Source organism: Camelus bactrianus, chromosome 2 (genome assembly GCF_048773025.1).
Source record: "Camelus bactrianus isolate YW-2024 breed Bactrian camel chromosome 2, ASM4877302v1, whole genome shotgun sequence".
In the NCBI taxonomy this organism is placed as follows: domain Eukaryota; kingdom Metazoa; phylum Chordata; class Mammalia; order Artiodactyla; family Camelidae; genus Camelus; species Camelus bactrianus.
Genome location: NC_133540.1, coordinates 109,442,841 through 109,463,355, shown reverse-complemented (window position 1 = coordinate 109,463,355; position 20,515 = coordinate 109,442,841). Strand labels below are relative to the sequence as shown.

General features: G+C 39.2%; 1 protein-coding gene and 1 pseudogene across 2 annotated transcripts in view; one reads left to right on the top strand and one right to left on the bottom strand.

Annotated features, from left to right (window-relative positions):
- The window catches only part of PGCKA1 (PDCD10 and GCKIII kinases associated 1), a 72,312-nt gene that overhangs the window by 28,284 nt on the left and 23,513 nt on the right, over positions 1-20,515 (top strand). The window contains exon 1 of one of the 2 annotated variants that reach the window (XM_010962695.3): positions 7,034-7,151. The exons of the other annotated variant lie outside the window; for it this stretch is intronic. The gene's annotated coding sequence lies outside the window, so the exon portion shown is untranslated. Of the gene's footprint in view, positions 1-7,033; positions 7,152-20,515 lie in introns of those variants that run through there. 2 annotated transcript variants of the gene reach the window in all.
- LOC123618968 (large ribosomal subunit protein eL39-like) lies at positions 1,858-2,299 on the bottom strand (annotated as a pseudogene).

Genomic DNA, 20,515 nt, shown 5'->3' with positions numbered 1-20,515 from the left:
GTAAATGTATTACAGAACAAGCCTAGCAGGTGTCTAATAAATAGCATAGCTATGAGCATAAATAATATTTTGAGATCTACAACAGTTCTAATATAATATGAAAATACCTTCTTTCTGTTAGAGATGAAGTCACACAGACTGCCAGCGATGCTCTAGTTTGATACCTACATTCAGGCTTGAAGAAAATACTACACTTAAGTTAGAGGTTAGGGAAGAAGGAGATGTGACTTTTTCTCATTTAAGTTCACAGAAACTTCAAATCCTATCGTTGAGGCTCTGCACACCCCAGGTTGAAAACTCCTGCATTTGAAGAAATTACCATCACACACACACAAAACCGTTTATCTCCATGTACATCCATCCTTCCTTCCTCCCTGATTCAAGAGTAGATGTCCCTCTCAATCAAAGTTCACTTGCAGAAAACAGAAATTACATTCACTATTTGAAGCAAAACACAATTTAATCCAGGAAATTGTTTACAGTACCCCTCGAAAGGCTTCAGTAGCAGGCTCGAGAACACTATAAACAAAAATATAAAATAAAAAGAACTAGTAGGCCATCAATAAATTGTTGACTATAATTGGTTCTCAAGGTGATTGTTTATATACACACATATGTACCTACAATTAGATGCGTGAAAACATTGAGGCCAAAATATACTTTCAAAGAGGAAAAAAAATATATCAACAACAGCAAACACCACCATAGACCTGACCCTTCCAGGGAGCTGCCTCCTCTTACACAACCAAAAAGGAGGGAAACTGGAAATGATCAGTGGAACTCTTGACTGCAGAAACACTGCCTTAGCCGGGATTAGCTGGAGAGCTACTGCAAATGATGGCCCTAGAGTCACACCATGCCTCAAAACAAAAAACAAACAAAAAAACCACCAAATGCCCCCCATTCTGCCTCTTGACATCCACAAAGCACCAGGATGCTGGAACACTGCTAACGAAAAACCCAGTGGCTCCCCCTGGGACTTGCCAGCTGAAAAATCAGAAGTAGCCAAAGTATAATCTCTGCTCCCCTCCTTCTCCCGTCCTCACCTCTTGGAGGACTGTCTGAATCTTAAGTCTGTGTGGGAATCCTACTGCAGGAGAGGCTGGGAAACCTTTTTTGCTTTCTAGCCTCTGCAGAACAGGGAGACACACAGAATGAAGACATTGGGTCCACCATATTCCCCACCACCTCCTATCTGAGGCTGATTAATCCTACGTTGTTCCCTCCCCCCTGCTATTGACCTTACTAAAGGTATGATCCTCTTTCCTCTGTCTTCAGCTCCTCCCTTTCTTCCAGCTGTCTTCTACCAGCATATCCAGACAACTTGAAAACCCCCAACTTAAGTAAACCTTCCCTTAATCCTACTTTCTTCTTTCTCACCCTCTCCACCTTCCATTCACAGCCCATTCCCTTCCAAGGGTTTTTATGCTTAATGTTTATACTTTCTCACCTCCTACTGCTGGTTAACCCATAGCCATCTAGCTTCCAGATTCACCACTGCACCAAAACCGCCTTTGCCAAGGTCACCAGTTACCTTCTTGGTGCTAAACCTAAGAGGCATTTATAGTCCTTTTCTTGTCTGACCCTTGAGTGTCATTTAACACTGCAGGCCAATCCTTACTCCCTGAAACACTTCACCTGCTTCATTACCACACTCACTTCTACTTATTTGTGTGTTTGTTTTTCAAATGAAAAGTCTCATATATTATTACTAAACCAACCTACTAGTACAAAAGCGTACAAAAATCATTTTCCAAGTAAGACTTACCCAACTGTCCAGATAATGGTGATGTTTTCAGCTTGATTTAGAAAGACCTTGATACGGCATAAATATGGTGCCACCTCATGTGCAATTCCTTACAGACCCAGCTTGGTTCTTTTCCAGTGTCTCCTCTTGGAGTTGTGTCTGGTATTATTACCAGTTTTTATCTGAATCCATCAGAGAATGGGACAATTCTGCTTTAATTTCTTGGCCAGAAATTACTTGATCCTGAAAGTCTCGTGAGAAGACATGGCAAGGAATGGAGTCAATCCTTTTTAATTTTTTTTCTACCCACTGGCTGTAATTTATGAATCTCCTTTGTAGATTTTTTTTTTCTTTTTCTTTACATTAAGCAGTGTTTGTCAGGATTCAGTCTTTTCTTTAACACTATATATTTATTTCCTCTATTTTGCTTTTCAGTCCATGGACCTATTTATTAGCTATATTAATGACTGAACTCTTCATATTGAGCCCAAAAGCTCTCTTCCAAGTCTCCGGCCAATATATTCAACTGCTCGCAGAACACCTCCCTTTGAACATTCATCAACCACCTTAGGTACACCAAAGCAAAAATCTTCTTTCCACCTCCAAACTGGCACCTCCTTATTCCTATCACCCAGAGATAGGGTGACCATTCCTCTTGTTTGCCCAAAATGCTTTCAGCTGACACCCTTTGTCCTTGTATAATTAGTATAAGTGCTGCCTTTCCCCTCAAAAATGATCCAATTAGTGTTGTACTTGTAGGCTTGCATTAAAATTTCATTTGGGTTTCACTTTATGAAAATAATGCTTTTTAAGAGGGTAATAAAAAGAGAATATTTTCTCGCATGAGAAGAATTTTTAAAACACAACATATACCTTGCAACATGCTGGAGAAATTTTAAAACAAAGTAAAAGCAAAAGTCTGAAAATAAAGGAAACCACCAGGAAGCATTAAGAAAATGGTAAAATAAGACAACAGAAGAGAGATTCAGTACATAGCATAAATGTAAATGGTTTAAACTCTGTTAAAAGGCAGAGGCTCTTATGTTGGATCAGAAAAGAAGTAAAGCCAACTGTTATTCACCCAAAATAATGTGACAAAGAAAATTGATAATAAAAAGAGAGGCAAAGATAAGGTAAACAAATGCAACAGAGAGAAATCAGAGAGGAAGAAAAACATAAAATAATAAATATCGTCTTTCAATTTTTGATCAAGGGTATAGTTTCCAACAGAAAATAAAATTATGATTTTGTGTGTCAAATAACTCAGCATCAAATACAAGCATAAAGTAATGGATAAAGAAGAAATTGTAAAAGGCAAATGTGGAGGAAGGATTTAATACAACTTTCCCGATATATTCCAAGATATTCCCAGAATCTGCAGGTTAGACATGCATTTTTAATATCATGCTTATTTTTTCCAAAATGTACTTTAGAAGAAAATTCCTGTCCAGTGTGTAATACCTGCTCTCTTTATGTAGTGAATCACTGAAGTCTAAAATAAAATCTATTATGAGAAGACTGCCGATAAATATATTTCATGCTTTAAAAACAAATCTGGGTGGGAAGGGATAGACTGGGATTTCAAAATTGTAGAATTGACTACACTGTATAGCACAGGGAAATATACACAAAATGTTATGATAACTCACAGAGAAAAAAATGTGACAATGAGTGTGTATATGTCCATGAATAACTGAAAAATTGTGCTGAACACTGGAATTTGACACAACATTGTAAAATGATTATAAATCAATAAAAAATGTTAAAAAAAATAAAAAAAATAAAAATAAAAACAAATCTGACCCAATCTGGACAAAAATCGTAAATTCATCCTACTGCCTATCCCAGAATGACCTTTGTTTTCATTTGAGTATATTCCCTTTGTTTATATATGTGGTGATTTGTTTATAATAAAATTGAAATTACATTTTATATATATACCATGCTTTTTTTAACTTAATCTCATACCCTGCATTTTTTAGTGTTATTTTCTCTGTTTTCCAATTTATGAATATATCACAATTTATTTAAGGATAATTCTAAGTGGAACACCCTTTTTTAAAGATCTTTGTTTACACCTCTCTGATTCTCTGGTTATATTCTTTGGTTAGACTCCAAGAACTGGAATTTTTGGAGCAAAAGTTATTGATATTGTAAAGGCTTTTTAACACTGTTATCATTTTTTTAAAGTTCAATTTATTAGACAGAAGTGTTATCCAGTTATTTGAGTTTATTTCTTTAGTTGAATAATTTTTCATGTTCATTGGCTTTAGTATTTATTCATTTCTTAATTGGTTGATCATGTACTTTGTTATTTTTATTGGTATTTTAAATAAATATCCTATTACATTATGAACCCTTTTAAAGTTGAAGATAGTACAGGGGAGGGTATAGCTCAGTGGTAGAGTGCATGCTTAGTATGCACGAGGTCCTGTGTTCAATACTCAGTACCTCTGTTAAAACAAACAAACAAACCTAATCACCTCCCCCCAAAAACAAACAAACAAAAGTTAAAGATAGTAACCCTTTATCATCTGTGTCACAAATGTTCCATTTGGTCTTTGCATTTTTGTTGATGGTGTCTTTTAAGGTGAAAAATACTTGCTTCTTATGTAATCTGTTAATCTTTTACTTCGTGTTTCTTCTAGGACTGTAGTAACTGAAAGGATCTTCCTTATTCCTAAATTAGATAAATATTCACTTGTATTTCCTTCCAAATATTTTTGTTCCCATTTATTTCGGGATCTAACTTTTTCCTAATAACCTATTGTCCTAGCACCATTTATGAAGTGATTATAAAAATCCACAGGATCTTATATGTAGAAAAACCTAAAGATTACACACACACAAGTTAGAACTAATAAATGAATCCAGTAAAGTCACAGGATACAAAATCAGCATACAAAAATCAGCTGCATTTCTACATGCTAACAACAAACTTCCCAAAAAAGAAATTAAGAAAATAATCCTACTTACAGTAGCATCAAAAAGAATAAAATACTGATGAATAAGTTTAACCAAGGAGGCGAAAGACCTGTATGCTGAGAACTATAAAACATTGATGAAAGAAATAAAATAGGTATTTTAAAAAGATGTCTCATGTTCATAGATTGGAAAACTTAATATTGTTAAAATGTCCATATTACCCAAAGCAGCCTACAGATTCACTGCAATGCCTGTCAAAATCCCAGTGGCATTTTTTACAAAAAAGAAAAAATGATCCTAAAATTCATACAGAACCACAGAAGACCCAGAATAGCCAAAAAAATTAAAAAAAAAAAAAAACTTGAGAAAGAAAAAGAAAACTTGAAGTATCACACTTTCTGATTTCAAACATATTACAAAGCTACAGTAATTAAACCAATATGGTAATGTCATAAAAACAGACATATAGATTAATGGAACAGAACAGAAAGCCCCAAAATAAGCTTATAAATAATATAGTGTCTTAGTCCATCCATGCTGTTATAACAGAATACAATAGAATGAGTGGCTTATAAACAACCAAAATTTATTTCTCACAGTTCTGGAGGCTGCAAAATCCAAGATCAGGGTGTTGGCAGATTCTGTATTTGGTGAGATCTCACCTCCTGGTTCATAGAGAGCTGTGGTCTTGCTATAACCTCACACGGCATAAGGAACAAGGGAGCTTTCTGGAGTCTCTTTTACAAGGGCACTAATCTCATTCATTAAGGCATACAGACATCTAGTCTGTAGCAGAAGGTCACCTGATGTTCAACAAGGGTGCCAAGAGTACCTAATGGGGAAAAGACTGTTGGGAAAACTGCCTATCCACATGCAAAAGAATGAAATCGGACCCTTATCTTACACTATAAACAGAAATCAACTCACAGTGGGCTGAAGATGAAACAAGACCTGAAACTGTAAAACTCCAAGAAGAAAACATTAACAGAAAACCTTCAGACATTGATCTGGGCAATGATTTCTGGGATATGACACCAAAAGCACAAGCAAAAAAAAGCTGCACAGCAAAGGAAATGACAGAGTGAAAAGGCAGCCTATGAAATGGGAGAAAATATTTGCAAACTATTTATCTGTTAAGGAATTGATACCCTTTGGAATTTTTTAGGCAAAAATAACTCACGGCTAAAGAGTACTATTTCCCTAGGATGACAGTCTCTTTATTAATTTTTTCATTGTAAAGGACATACTGTAATATGATATAGTAACATTCCATTTAACATAGTGGTTTAACCTATCAAAAGTTTTAGTATAAACAGAGAAATGAATGAGAAAAATAAGACTGCATTCTTAGATGAGAGAATTGTGGGTGACTATAACGTATGGTTATGTAACTTTTGACTGTGAGAAGCAAAACAATTTTTTTTTTTTCATTTTTAACTTAACAAACGAGCACCTTCTCTGTATGCCAGATATTGTTGAGGACCTGGAATAACAAGAAGGAATGCGGGAGTGTCCCTAAGCCAGTTATTGGACTCCTTGACTTGGCCCTCGTACAGAGTTTGTCCAGCACATCCGGAGTGCCAAATACATCTGGCAGCCAAAGGAAAGTTTCAGCATCGGATCCCAAGTGTTAGTGCAAATGAACGTAACCTGAGATTTTACCGAACAGGATTACTATGATCAGTGAACAATATGTTCCTTGACTTTTTGGAATTGACTTGACCAAATTTGTCATGGGAAATTCTCTCCTCTTAGATCTTCCATTATTCTGAAGACTAGGTTACATAAATAAAGACCAGGTTAAATGAGAGAGCAAGAAAGAGAGAGAGAGCTCATGTTAAGTGCATGCCAGCCATGAATCCAAGGCCCCTGTAAGTCAGTTATGTTCTTTGCATCTGTTTTAGAGAGGATATACCAAGGGACTGCTTTCACTGCTCTAAAGGTGTTAGCACATACACTTCTCCTAATAGTCACATAGGATAGGTATGGACGAAGAATCGAGGGCATAGAGAGATTGTGACTTACCAGTCATCAAGCTAGGAAGAAATGGGAGATTTGAACTAGACAATCTTCCCATTTCTCTTTAATTCAAACAAAGCTCCATATCCTGCCCTCCCATTTTAGTGCTGATTTTGTAGGACTTGCCACGGTCTTCCCTGGCACATGCTGGAGAGGATGTGGGTGACTAAGCCATGCTACCAAGATTAACACTGACTTTAGCACAAATCTCTACCTGAGTTTGTAGCATTTCCCTTCCCTTCCCCTCCAAGTTCTCAAGCCAAGCTGAACTCACCGAGATGGATAAATATTAACTTTTAGGTCAGCATCACCGTGCGTCACAGGCCAGAGTCTAAATAGCAGGGAACTTTAATCTCTTCCTGTGTCTCCTCTCACATGGACAGAGGAAGACAGAAATGCAGCCTCAGGTGTTTCTCTACAAATCGGGAGGTGGTTGAGCCGCCTTGTTCTCCTTCATTCGGTAGGACTGGATTGTGTCTTTGTAGATATGTGGATAATATATGTTAATTTTTAATGATAGATAATCAGGGGAGTTCCACTGTTGATGATCGGATCACTGTGTGTTTGTGTTCACAGGTCCAGACACACATACAAAGAGGTACAAAAAACACACAAGTAGAGGTCACGGGACCTTGGAAGTCACTTAGGCTACGCCTCTCAATTTATGAAAAAGGCAACACCTCAAATATTATTTACCAAAATGTTATTTTGAAAAAGTAGTCCCATGTTGGCTCTCTATATACTATTGCAATTTAAAGGATTTAAAAAATTTTTTTCATCAAAGTTATATATATAGCAGGGTACAGTTAAAGGACCTGCTAGTTCTAAAAGTTTCTTAAGAACAGGGTCCTCGTTTTCCTGTCCCCAGAAAAACCTCTTTCACCTCTGCCTGGTCTTTACCTCCGTGTACCTTAATGACAAGTAAGTATTGCCACCTCCTGATTTTTTTCAGTTTGAAGCATTCTACATCGACTTTCCCCTACAGATATGAGGACTTAGATCTTTATTCTCCTGGTCAACACCGCGTACAGCCAACTGCTCTCACAATACAGTTGTATCTCAGTTTTGATTAGAAAAATTGGAAGTTGATATTATTATGACTATATATGCTATTCAGAAATGGGGCACATGCTAAACTAGTATTTTCTTATCAGCACAACTTTTCCATGGAGGTAATATTTTCTTTTTACTTGTTTATTTATTTTGTCTATTTGGTTGTGTGTGTGTGTGTGTGTGTATTTTATGTACTTAACATTCATTCAATACTGAAATATTTGCCAGTTGTCTACATGTTCTCTGAAGATGTTCCATGATTCTGTCTGTTTCATATTAGGTGTTATATCAGTTATGTCAATTTCCTGCTTCTGAAGAAGTCTCTCTGAGACTGCTGACCTGCTCATCTGGACTGGTTGTCCCCTCTGTCTGGTTACACTGAGATCTCCTGTCATTACCATCCACAGAGTCCCATCCCTTCTCTGATGCGTTGGAGCTCCTATTTCCTAGACTTCATGTCTTTTTTTCCTTCTTCTTCTTTTATCCCCTCATTTTCATGGAGCTCATCCTACGGTAGCTTCCTAAGAAAAAGCATATGTAGTTTAAAACTTACGTAAGAACTTGCCTGTCTGAAAATGTCTGTATCCTACCTCCCGCTTGATTGATGGCATGATTGCATAGAAAGTTCTATGTTGGAACTAATTCTCACACAAATTTTTTCTTCTTCAGAATTTTGAAAACATTGCTCCATTATTTCCTCATTCGTGGGATGTTGAGAAGTATTCTAATTCCAGAAGTATTCCAACCACCATTTCAATACCTAGTCCTTTATATATAATTGTATTTTCTTCTCTGAAAGTTGGTTGAATATGTTGAGAAATTTCACAATGGTATACCTCAGTGTGGGGTTTTGTTTTTTTTTTTAAATCTATTGTACTGGATGCTTAGTGGATCCTTTAAATCTAGAAAATCTACCCTCCAGTTTTGGGGGATTTTCTTGAATTATTTTGCTGATGTTTTCTTCTCCTGTGGGTGTTTTGTTTTACTTTCTAGATCTCCTGGAATTCCTGGATTATTTATCTGCTTTTCTTACTCTTTCTCTCCTATTACCTATTTCTTTGTCTTTTCACTCTGGTTTCTTCCATTTTAACTTAGATTCCTTCAACTGAAGTTATTATTTATGCTGTTGTGTCTTTAATGTCTAAGAGGCCTTTTTTGTTCTCCAAATGCTCTTTTTTAAGTGGTATCATTTTCTTGCTTCATAAGACAATGTATTTCTCTTGTCTCTGTGAGTTTTTTGATAATAATTTTTGAAAATTTCTTTTTACTCCATAGTTTCTGATCCCCTCCATATTGTTTTTGTGGTTTTCCTTAGCTATTTGATAATCATTGGTGTTCTCATATATAAGAGAAAGGGACCAAAAACTGAAGTTCTGAACATGAATGTGAAGGAAGGTTGCACTTATTAACGGTGCCATTGATGTAGTGATCTGGCTGAGGCAGTTCTAACTTCTAACATCAGTGTCTTTGGGCTTTTCTCATGTGCTGGCCAGATCCCCGAAGAAAACTCCTGCGAATTCTTGCCTGGAGAGTAAGAGCCTGGCTGCCAGTGTTTGGGAGATGGAGGGTGGGAAGTAGACTGGAGGACTACGCGTATGCTGCGTGCATATTAATCCTCCTGTCTTTTTATGGTACCCACCCTGAATATTGCCTGGACATCCCCAATTCAGAGACCCTGTGTTTTGCCGTCACCACAGGATAAACTTCCAGGCTTCTGCTGAAGTGGAGGAGGTGCCGTCACCCGGCTGCTTGCATAGGAGAAGGAGGGGTGGGGTGTCAACTGTTTCTTAAACACAGTTCTTCCAGTCCTGGAGCCTTTTGAGGCCCCTGCCATGAAAACTGGTGGGACTCATCCATCCCCACTTCCAGCTTCTGGGTCAGCCTTCCCAGGTCCACTGAGGGGTCACCCATCCACCTGCTTCTAGGTTCAAAGGTGCTGTTATTGTCACCTCTCCTGGTTCTACTATTAAAAAGATACATATGTATGTATATGTATATATGTATACATACGTAATGACTTCAGTTTCAATAAGATTCAAGAGGAGGCCAAGACTGATAAGCGTATTCAATCTACTGTCTTCAGCTGATGCTCTACCAACACTTATTTAAATAAAGATGGTATTTATCAACAAATAATACACAGGTCCAAAAGCATGTGAGTATTCATTCTAACTAATTACATTGAATTAATTACAGGATTCCAACATAAAATTTAAAAAATTTTAAAAGGAAAACAGATTCCCCTGTGAACATATTTTTTTTCATCTCTCACTTCCTAGTGTATTAGTTTAGCAGTCATTCTAGGCTAACTTGACAAACTTTTTTGAGTTTCTACTTTGTCCATGACACTATTACAGGTTCTACACAGTTTAAAATCCCCTCTCTTTTCCCTGCCACTCTACTGAGAGGGAGATATGACATGAATGATTAAACTATAAGACTATGTTCCATTTATACAATGCCTTAGGAATTTTCACAAGTGAGAGAAACTATTTTATCAACTACTGATAATATCAAGAAAGTGAATAGTCACATCTATTACCTGTCAGACAGATACTTTATAATTTTTTTTGCTGTTCCCTCAGGGAGGTGCAGCTGGCATTTTAAGCAAGGAAATTCTTGGTTTTGCTGGACAAGCCAGTGCGCTACAGTTTGGTTAGCACATAAGCATTAACTGCTGTGAGTGTCCTCTTGTCATTAAGACACTAAAATATAAATCCCCTTTTACATTTTCAGATGTCCCTTCCACTTTTCCAAGTGTCCCCCATGGGGCAGTATCTGCCTTTCCCAGAAAACCACTGATGTCTAATACAACGCTTTGAAGTGGGTCTCATTTTCACTTGACAACAGAGATCCAGGGACTCTGAGAGGTCAGGCAAGCTCCTGTGCTCACCATAAGCTGCTCAGTGTTGGCACCTGATTCGAAAATTAAGTCTAATCCCCAGACCTGCTCTACGCAGCTGCTCCCAGTTGCTGAAAGGGTTTAGGGAGGTAGTATTGGTCAGAGCGGGCTGTGTAACAAAATATCAGAGACTGGGTGGCTTAGAAAAATGGAAATGTGTTTTCTCACAGTTCCAGAGACTGGGAAGTCCAAGATCAAAGGTCCCAGGCAGGGTTCAATTTGTGGTGAGAGCCCTGCTCCTGGCTCACAGATGGCTATTTTGTTGCTCTGTTCTCCTGTGGCCTTTCCTCTGTGCGTGTACATGGACAGGAAGCTGAAGACAGAGAGGGGAAGAGAGAGCTCTCTCTGCTGTCACTTCTTATAAGACCACTAATCCTATCAGATCAGGGCCCTACCCTTCACCTCCTTTAACCTCAGTTACTTCTTTAGAAGCTCCATCTCCAAAGCTTCAACATGGGAATTTTGAAGGGACACAAACATTGAGTTCATAACTGAGTTTGAGGACTGAGCACAAGTCCTTCGATTGGGTGACTGAGGTCACAGGTGATCTTTGTGGAAAAGTCTTTTGGTCTAGGGGTAGGGCCAGAAGCCATTTGGAGCTGACTGAGGAGTAAATGCTTGAGGAAAATGTGATGGCCTGTACTTAAGGGCCATAAAAGATGGGGAGAAGAGACAGTCCACTGAGCAACCTTCAGAGCTGAGAACTTGGTAATCAAAAAAGGTATATTTAGCAGCTAATAGTCAGCATATCCTATTAAGTGGAATGTTTCTGACTCAAGAGATCTGAATTTATTTTAGGATTATATCTAGTGGTTAAAGTAGCATTCACTAGATCTAGAAATACTGGCACTTATGAAATCTTTTCATTCTGTGATCTTCCTTGTCCCATTACTTTGAGATCCACCATTTAAAAAAAAGCATTTTACATCAACACTGTAAGCACACACATACAGGCATACATGAAACAAAATTTATGAAATGATACATCTTGGTTTGTATTGCTGCATAACAAAACACCACAAAACTTGGCGGCTTTTTAAACAAAACCACAAAGTGCTCATAAATCTGCAAGTCAGGCAGGACTCAGTTGGGAACATCTGGTCTCTGCTCCACGTAGTGTTACCTGAGGCAGATCACCAGGGAACGGGGAACCCTTTCTCGAGATGGTTCACGGTGTGGGCAGTTTGTTGCCAGCTCTCAGTTGGAAGCTCAGCCAGTGCTGTGGGCCAGGGTCCTCTGCAGGGACTGCTTGGTTTCCAGGGCACGCATCCTAGGAGAAGGTAGAAGGGTATGGCATTTTTATGATGCAACCTCAGAAGACATAGTGTCACTTTTGCCATATTCAGTTGGCTGAGGCAGTCACAAAGTTCCACCCGTGTTTATGGGGAGGAGGCAAAGACTCTACTACTCAGTGGACCAAGTGTCAAGGTCATGTTGCAAGAATATGTAGAATGGGAGGTATTATTCTGACCATCTGTAGAAAATACAGTTTGCCACACTGTACTCACCTTGTATTGTACACTAGTGCAAGCAGTACATTCTGATATATTCTGCTTTTTTAGTACTGATGATTATCCACTAAATTATGCTAACAGTCCACTAATGGGTCACTAGTCCCAGTTTGAAAAATATTATGTGCAATTGTGAAATGGAAACAGTAGTCAAAAAAAAAAATTCTCTTAAACATAGGTAAAATGCTTTAATACCAAATATAGGGCTAGTTGAAAGATTGTAAAAGATTAAAATTTAAATATATGAGCACAATAAAGTTTGTTCCTTTTGCTTTCTAATAACTATTCATCAGAATGAGACTTGACGATCTCAGCTGAGTTCATTTTACAACTGAATCAAAATCTCACATACCTCAGTGACTAAGACCAAAATATTGTCGTTGTTATGACAAACCTTGTCACCTGTAATTGTTTTATACAAAATGTCTTCTTAAAATTATTGGTAGCAGTATACATAATCAAGTAGTTGGAACCCAATCCTTTTCTTTTTATTCGTCCTTTACTCGTTTCTCCAAAGAAAGTCTCTGAGTATGGACTCGGTCCTTGTGACAAGATCTCTGATTAAGGGCGCACATGGTACTGGGGGGGCCAGAGGGGGAGCTGGAGTGCTTGTTGAAAAGACAGAATTTGGGACCAGCTCTAAACCTGTAGATTCAGAATCTGCATAGTAACAAGATGCCCAGGAGATTCTTGAGCACATTCAAGTTGGAGAAGTCCTGATCTAAATCGTGTTTTCCGAAAAATGTTTGGATTATGCAGCCTATCAGTAAAAAAATTGCCATGAATTATATATTTATGAGTATGTTTGTGTAATATACACACACAGCTCTACTCATATTTTATAAAAAATGTTACACACTGAATAGTTGTTTTCTAAGGATGAGGGCTGTGTTTAAGGATGTAGGAGCTGTAATGGTTTTCTCCCAATCCTCAACGTTTTATCTCAGTAATTTGCAGAGGCACAAGCACCCCATCTGGGAGCCCAATGGCCTAAATCACACCAGGAGTCCCAGTGGCTCAGTCCTAAGTATCCTTTGTATCTTTTCCTTTAACATATGATCCTGTATTACTGATGCTATAATTATCTTATAGCTTAAGGTTAGGCTGACTCCCAGTCAGTCTCTCTAGTATCCCTTCTGTGCTTGAAATGCTTGTTTTTTTTTCTGAAATTGCCCATGGCTTGACAGTTAATCCTTGGTGCCCCCGAAATTCAGAATAAAGAAACGCATTTATACATGTTTATAAAATAAAAGGACAAGTGAGGTCTTAGACTCTCTGACTTCCTTGAGATTTGATCTGACTAATAACTATAAGTGAGTTCTTTTTATTCTTGGAAGAAAACACTGTATTCTGGAGGGTGAAATGGGGGACCCGTTCATCCTGTCTACCTTCCCATTTAGAAGACAGGAGTGAGTCAGCCTCTTCACCTCTGCCCCTCCGCAGTGAACCTGGAGTTGATTTGAAAGGAGGGAGGAATGCAGTATGCTGTATACGTGTGTGCCCCAGGCTGTGTGCTGGACACTCTCCATGGACCAAAGCCTCTAGTTCATTTAACACAAGCTTGTAACATAGGTATTTTTTACTACCATTCTGCATATTAAAAAAATAATGTAAGTCTTTTTTGCATTTTTAAAAATATCTGCTTTTAAAAAAAACAGTAAAGAAATGATCTAAAGAGGCTTGGAATCTCAAGAGTAATAACAGATGTTTCAGGGCAGCATTTTTTAAAAATTATCAAACATTCTTTAAAAAGACTCTATCATTCATCTAAATAGGATGTGCCCCTAAATGACTGTTCTCTGTGCAGATTTCACAGAAGACAACTGCTAGCCCATGATTTTGACATAAAATACTTATGATTGGAAGTTACTCTTTGGGTCTGTGATAAATCTCCCCAATTATAAGTTTCCCTTCACTTTTTTTTCCCTGTTTTTTTTTTCTTCTTCTTCTTCTTCTTTTTTGCATTTCCTGAGAGGAGATGAAATACTGATTTGGGGGAGCCAGGTAACAATCTGGCATGTACTCAAGAAACCTGATTGTGACCGGGCTTGTTCTTAAACTCACTCATCTTTCAGGTACATTTGAAAAGTGCTTGGCTGTTAGAGAGGAAGCAGCTCCCATGACTGATCCGTGGGTGTCCAGTAAAGGACTATTTTACAGCGCTTCTGCCAGCATCTTGAGGATAAACACCTAGTTGTATTTGAGGCATTACCTTAGGACCCCTGTGTGCCATATCTCTAATCCTACAACCGTCCTGGGCACGGCATTATCCCCACTCTTCAGATGAGGAAACCGAGCGCTGCCTCAAAGTCCCGGGACTGTGTGGAAGTTCTTGGCTCCCTCCCCTACCGGGAGCTTAACGCCAGACCTCCCACCCCTGAGACTGATTAACTCCCAGCAGGGGAAGCTGGGCCTTCGGGCCCCTGTTAATTGGAGGTTAGTGGTGTGTGGCTAAAAGAAAATCGTCAGAGAAATGCATTTGCCCTTCAGGCTCAGAACCCTGAAACCTTGCGCTGCAGCGGCCAGGACTGGCTGCGGAATTCTGGAATTTCAGAAATGTACTGCGGTGATACGAAAAGTGAAATTCTATTAAAGTATAATCAAAGTAAAGACAAAGTTAATAAGTACTCAAAACTCACCACTTCCTAATTATTTCACTGTTTCCTGTGTTCTTGAGGGCATTTACATCCATCGTATCTGTGTGGGAGGAACGTGTCTAATGGTGTGAAACCGTACATCTCTTTCCAGCTTTGTGTTCAGGGACCTGACTTTGCTAACTTGAAATCCGCCATGACAGGAGCATTTACACCATGGAAAGCGGCAAATGCTATAAACCCCGGGCTCAATTTAATGCTTGTTGCTTGAGGACACTTCAGAATGTGATGAAGAAAATATTGATGCAAATTAAACTGAGAAGTTTGCTGCGTCTGTAGCTGTTACAGGAAGATAACACACAAAAAGTCCCTGGAGAAAGTTTTCTTCCACTATTAAAAAACTGTTGTCTGATTATGCAAAGAACTTGCTCAAGTTGTTAGCAACCAAGTGAAATTTCCAGATCTGTGTTCCTTGTTTCACTTTCGTCTAACTTACTAACTTAGAGTGAAAATACCAACTAACAGTCACATCGAGTCTATACCTACTTGGCAGCTGCAACCATAGGTTGACTACAGATAAAAGAATCTAGCAAAACTCAGTTAAAGCATTCTGTGAAAATCAATTATCCCTGTGGAACTCATTATAAAAAGGAGATACTGGATTTCTTATTATAATTTATAAACTATGTGCTACACATGCTTTATTTATAATATAAACTTTTTTTTTCTCTGTAGAACCAGTTATTAAGTGTTGCCAGCACACCACTTCCTGTGGGGTATAATTGGTCTACAAATTTTGCACCTGCCGGAACTGCCAAGCAAAATCCATGTCTTTCCCCAAAGCATTGGCACCACTTTGAACATAGCTGAAATAGGAACACAGCTTTTTATCCTGTTGTTTAAAAAGAGAAGCCAAAAAAGAATGCCAGCTTCTTCTGGTGTTAAATTTTCTGCATTAGTCCACCAGCAAGAGAGAATACTGTCAAGAAATCTTTAAACTACCCCAAAACAGATAGGTGTATCCTCATGGACTTTGTTGCCATGCTTACATGTACCTTTTTTTGCTAATGAAGATTGTAAGATCTTTTTCCAGCTATCTCTGGAAAGCAGTAGGATTCTGGGCCTCCTCCAAAGACAGTGAGTCAATGCATTTTATGTGTTAGTATATCAGCCTAAGAAAATATTAAGGACTGAAAATTTGGGAATCTAAGCCAGTCTCATGTTTACTTAGTGAAGAAAATTAAAGGTAGGTCAAGAGCTTATCAGTTTCTGGTTTTGTTTTACCTCTACCCCGTACTTCTTTCTAGAAATATTCTAGAAATCTGTAGATTGTCACGCATATTTTTATATGCTCCGTTCCTTAAATCTACTTTAATTGGTTTTGGACTGTTTCCACAAACTGGGTTTCCGCATTGCCCTCCACACTATGGAAGGTGGGGCTGTTCTGTTGATTTTAGCTTTTCTTTAACCAAACTTTTTTTTTTTCTTTGAGCAAACTTTAATATGCAAAATTCTGAGAACCGCCATCCTTCCCACCTTGCTCTTAGGGACGTCTAGTGTTTGTTAATGAAAAAAATGAAGGAAAGAGAAAACAGCCTCTTGGGATCCTTCCAATATTTCCTGGAAAATTGCTTACCTTGGATTAAGAATGCTTCAGTGGGAGAAATAAAAATAATAACTGTGCGAGATGTATTTAACTCAGGTTTGAACAGGCATCTTAATGGAGACAGACCTTGTCTGCAGAGTTGTTGGTTCCCTTAGATAAGTCAGTGGATTGCCAAGGAATGGGGGGAAAATACTTAGAGTACACATTTTCCTGGTGGTTATTAGGCAGCTTTTTTTTTTTCTAGTATTGCTATTATGAATGTCAGGTTCTTTATTTTCTTGGGATGTCCATTCTTCCTAACTTACCAGAAACGATGCTGAGAAGAAATCCTGACCAAGTTTTTGGTCTCTCAGGATTTTGTTGTTGGTTGGAAGGGAATCAGTGGTGTGTGTGTGTGTGTGTGTGTGTGTGTGTGTGTGTGTCAGTGGCATTTAAGGAAGCAAGATGAAATAGGTAGTCCATACAGAGTAGCCATCTTTTTTTTTTTTTTTAACTTTTGAAAATCACTGCTCCAAGAAACATGCAATTTAAATCCAAGGTCATTGACTGCAGTCTGAGCTGACCAGATGGCTAATGCTTTTTCTAGAGGATGAGTGCACACACTGATGATATAACATCATGAAACCCAGGAATTTAGGTCACAAGAACCCATGTGGACATCCAGGAAGGTCCCAGGACTCCACTCTAGTGTGGCCACAGTTGAGGTGTCTCCTGAACCTTGAAGCCATTCCTTGAATTCTGCTTCCTTTAATCCGACCCCACTGCCCTGGATCTAGTAGTATCAGGGTCAGTTGGTTAACAGATATTTACTGAGCACCCACTGCATACCTGGCCCTGGGCTGAACACTGGGCAGTTTCCTTATGTTTACATTCTAGCACAGAACAGCCTAGAAGTGGGTGAAAAGTCTTTCCTTTACTCACCTAAAATCAGTCAAATGCCTATTATATGTCAAGCGCTCTTCTACACACTGAGGATGCAATTGTGAAAAAATTCAGACTCTTCTGTGCGAGATACAGCCTGTACTGTGAGATTCAGAACCGGCACCCCTAATCTAGCCCGGGCCAGAGAGTAAATATTTCAGGCTTTGTGGGTTATGCGACGTCTGTTGCAACTAAGTGCTGCTCTGACCCGAAAGCAGTCGTAGACAACTCGTAACGACTAGGGAGAGCTGTCTGCCAGTCAGGCTTTATTACACACACACACACACACACACACACACACACACACACAAACACACACAAACACACACACACACACACACACACATACACAAAAGTAGCCTGACCCCCACTCTAGACCCTCCACCAGGACAGCAGCATGGTTTAGCAAAAGTAATACTGGCGGTCCCTTAGCTTCTCAGGGTTTCAGTTCCCAGTCGGTAGTACACGTGAGCTAGAGTTATATTTTCTCAGGGCCTTCCCACCCCAAATTGCTGCAATTCCAAGTTTAACCTTTTCTCACAGCAGTTTCATAGCCATTTATTTGTCCTCGCTGTCTGTACTAAAATGAATAATTTAACCAGGATGTTCACAGATCTCACTGTAGAATGGGAGAGACTGAGCTAGGGCCAACTTAACTGACATGTTCTAGTCCCTGTTTTAATACCTGTAGCCTCAGTCCGTCGTGGTGTGGCTGGCCAGCCAGGGGCAGAGAGTGATGGGCTTTTGGCAGCAGGGCCTTGCCTGCTCACACGAGGAAGGACAGGCCCAGGAGCTGGAGGACCAGTAGCATCATAATAACAGCTACTGTGACCGATGGCTTACCTGTGCCAATACCAAGTATGTGATCCAGAGAATAACAGCTCTTACAGTTCTGAAGGTGCAGATACTTAAGGAATCAGAAATAGTGCAGTCTACAAGAGCGATGTGAGAGTTGACCCCCGCCCCTGAAAATCTCCCTTGAAGTAGCTGCACAGAAATCTGTTCCTAATATTTCTTTTTACATTGGACTGATGGTGAATATACAGCCTGTTTTTTCTAGAACGACCCTAACGTCAGATCAAGGTCACTCAGAGGTTGAACGAGTCCTGGATAACGTTTTTGCTCTTGTTTTCAAGGCTCTCAGTGTATTAAAAAAAAGTCAGTGACAAAATGGGATTATAAAAATTGAAGAATATTTTAAATGCTTACACATACAGATTTGCAATATTGCCCACATGCATAAAGGGGATAAAATTTTCCTATTCTCAAGATAAAGTCTTAGTTCATAGGGAACTGCAGGAGATTTATTATGGAAACATGGAAACATGGGGCTGAAGTTCAAAGCTGTGTAATGAACATTGTCTATTTTCAGTCCTGTCTGTGTAGCTCTGGGCGTATATTTGGAGATACTTGTCCAGAGTCTGCATTGAGGCCCCTCAGGAATGGGGAGCCCAGGTTAGCTGACTGCCTGTAACCCATATCCCCATGTTTCCTGCTGTGCCCACAGTGATAGGCTTGAGGACATAAATCCTATCATTTTGAAGACTCCGTGGTGTGAATGAAAGAGCTTGACCTATGAATCCTGGCTCCACTGTTTACTAGTGGTGTAACCTTATGTGAGTCGGCGATGCTTGCTAAACCGAACTCCATATTCATAAGATGGAACCAATGATGCTTATTTCACAGGGTTGCTGGAAGAAAATGAAGCAATGAGTGTAAAGTACCAAACACGGAATGGATGCTGAAGTGTCAGACACCATCACTCCCACCACCGCCACCACACACACACACGCACTCTTACACTCACACGTATACACACTCATGCATCTGATCCAGAGCCCGAGTTTGGTTTTGAACATCTGGTGTATGTGGCTACACTGCCTGCCTAGGCCCAGTCGAGGGTCCTGTGGCCATACCCTCCCGGAGCACCCAGTAGCCCCTCAGCTGCGGTGACTTGGCCACTGGGCTCTGCCTCCCGTTTCGTTCCCCCTCACCTGCCCTTGGTAAATGAATGTGTGAGAGACAGCATGCAGATCTGACACAAATCTCTTACGCCCATATGTGAGGAAACACTGAGGCAGAATAGGACTTTATAAATAGAAAAGGTAATAGCCAGTGGACACTGGAGCACCTCCATATTTCCAGGAGGATTGCCAGCCATTTCTCCTGGGGCCCCTGCTGGTAAGAGGGACGCACCTTGTGGCCTCCGCCTGGGAAGATCTTGTGCTGCAAAGACAGAGAAAAGAGATGAACTTAACAGAAGTTAAGAATTCAGATCTGATTCCCTGGCGTCTGTTGGTGTCTCTTGGGAAAACAGGGTCTCTGCCTGGGTAGGTGATTGCTGGGCAGGTTTTTCTTGCTCTTGTGCCTGGATGAACTCTGAATCTGAAGAGCAGTGATGCCTTGTGGATCCAGCATTTCCTGGCTTGTGTTGGAGAAACAGCCTCCTGGCTGCCTCCAACTATTGGGCCCATAAATCATCTTTACTTCATTATCAGAGGAAAATTAAGAAACAGAAAAGCAAGGAAAATCAAAATCACGTCACACGTTACAAGTATGTAAAATTTATAGTTCGAACCATAGACTTTGAACTTGGAAACTGCAAGGAGGATGACTTTACTAAAATTGGAAAGTGCCAAAAGTGTTAAGCAACAGAGAGAAATGGTTAATTAACTGGCATAATTAATTGGAATAATTTGTAGCCATTTTAAAACAATCATTACAGGCATTATGGATTGTCATGGAAAAGGCTAGAAACATAATGTCAAGGGAGAAAAAAGCAGGACATGAAGCTATCTATATGTTGTGTGAAATTGGTGTGCAGGTGGACATAAGCTTAAACAAATCCTGGGGAAAAACTGAACACCTAACACAAGGTTAGGTTGCTATGTTTCCAGCTGATTTTTTTCCACCCTTTTCCCCAAATTTATGTGCTTATATGTATATGTGCATGTGTGTGTATAATTATATCTATTTTTATATATGTGTATTATATATAAATATGTACCCATACAAACATTTCTAATGAAATGAAGTTCTTTAAGCATTTGGAAAAGATTGGAGATATTTGTGAGCAGAGCAGATGCAAAAGGAAAAAAAAAACTTTTTAATACTTTAAAAAAGTACCGAGACTTTGTACCAACTAAGGACTAAACTTTGAAATCCATCAACAGAGGAGTGAATTTCACACTTTGTACCACAGATGACTGTGCTTTACTGAAGTAACTGGGATCTTTT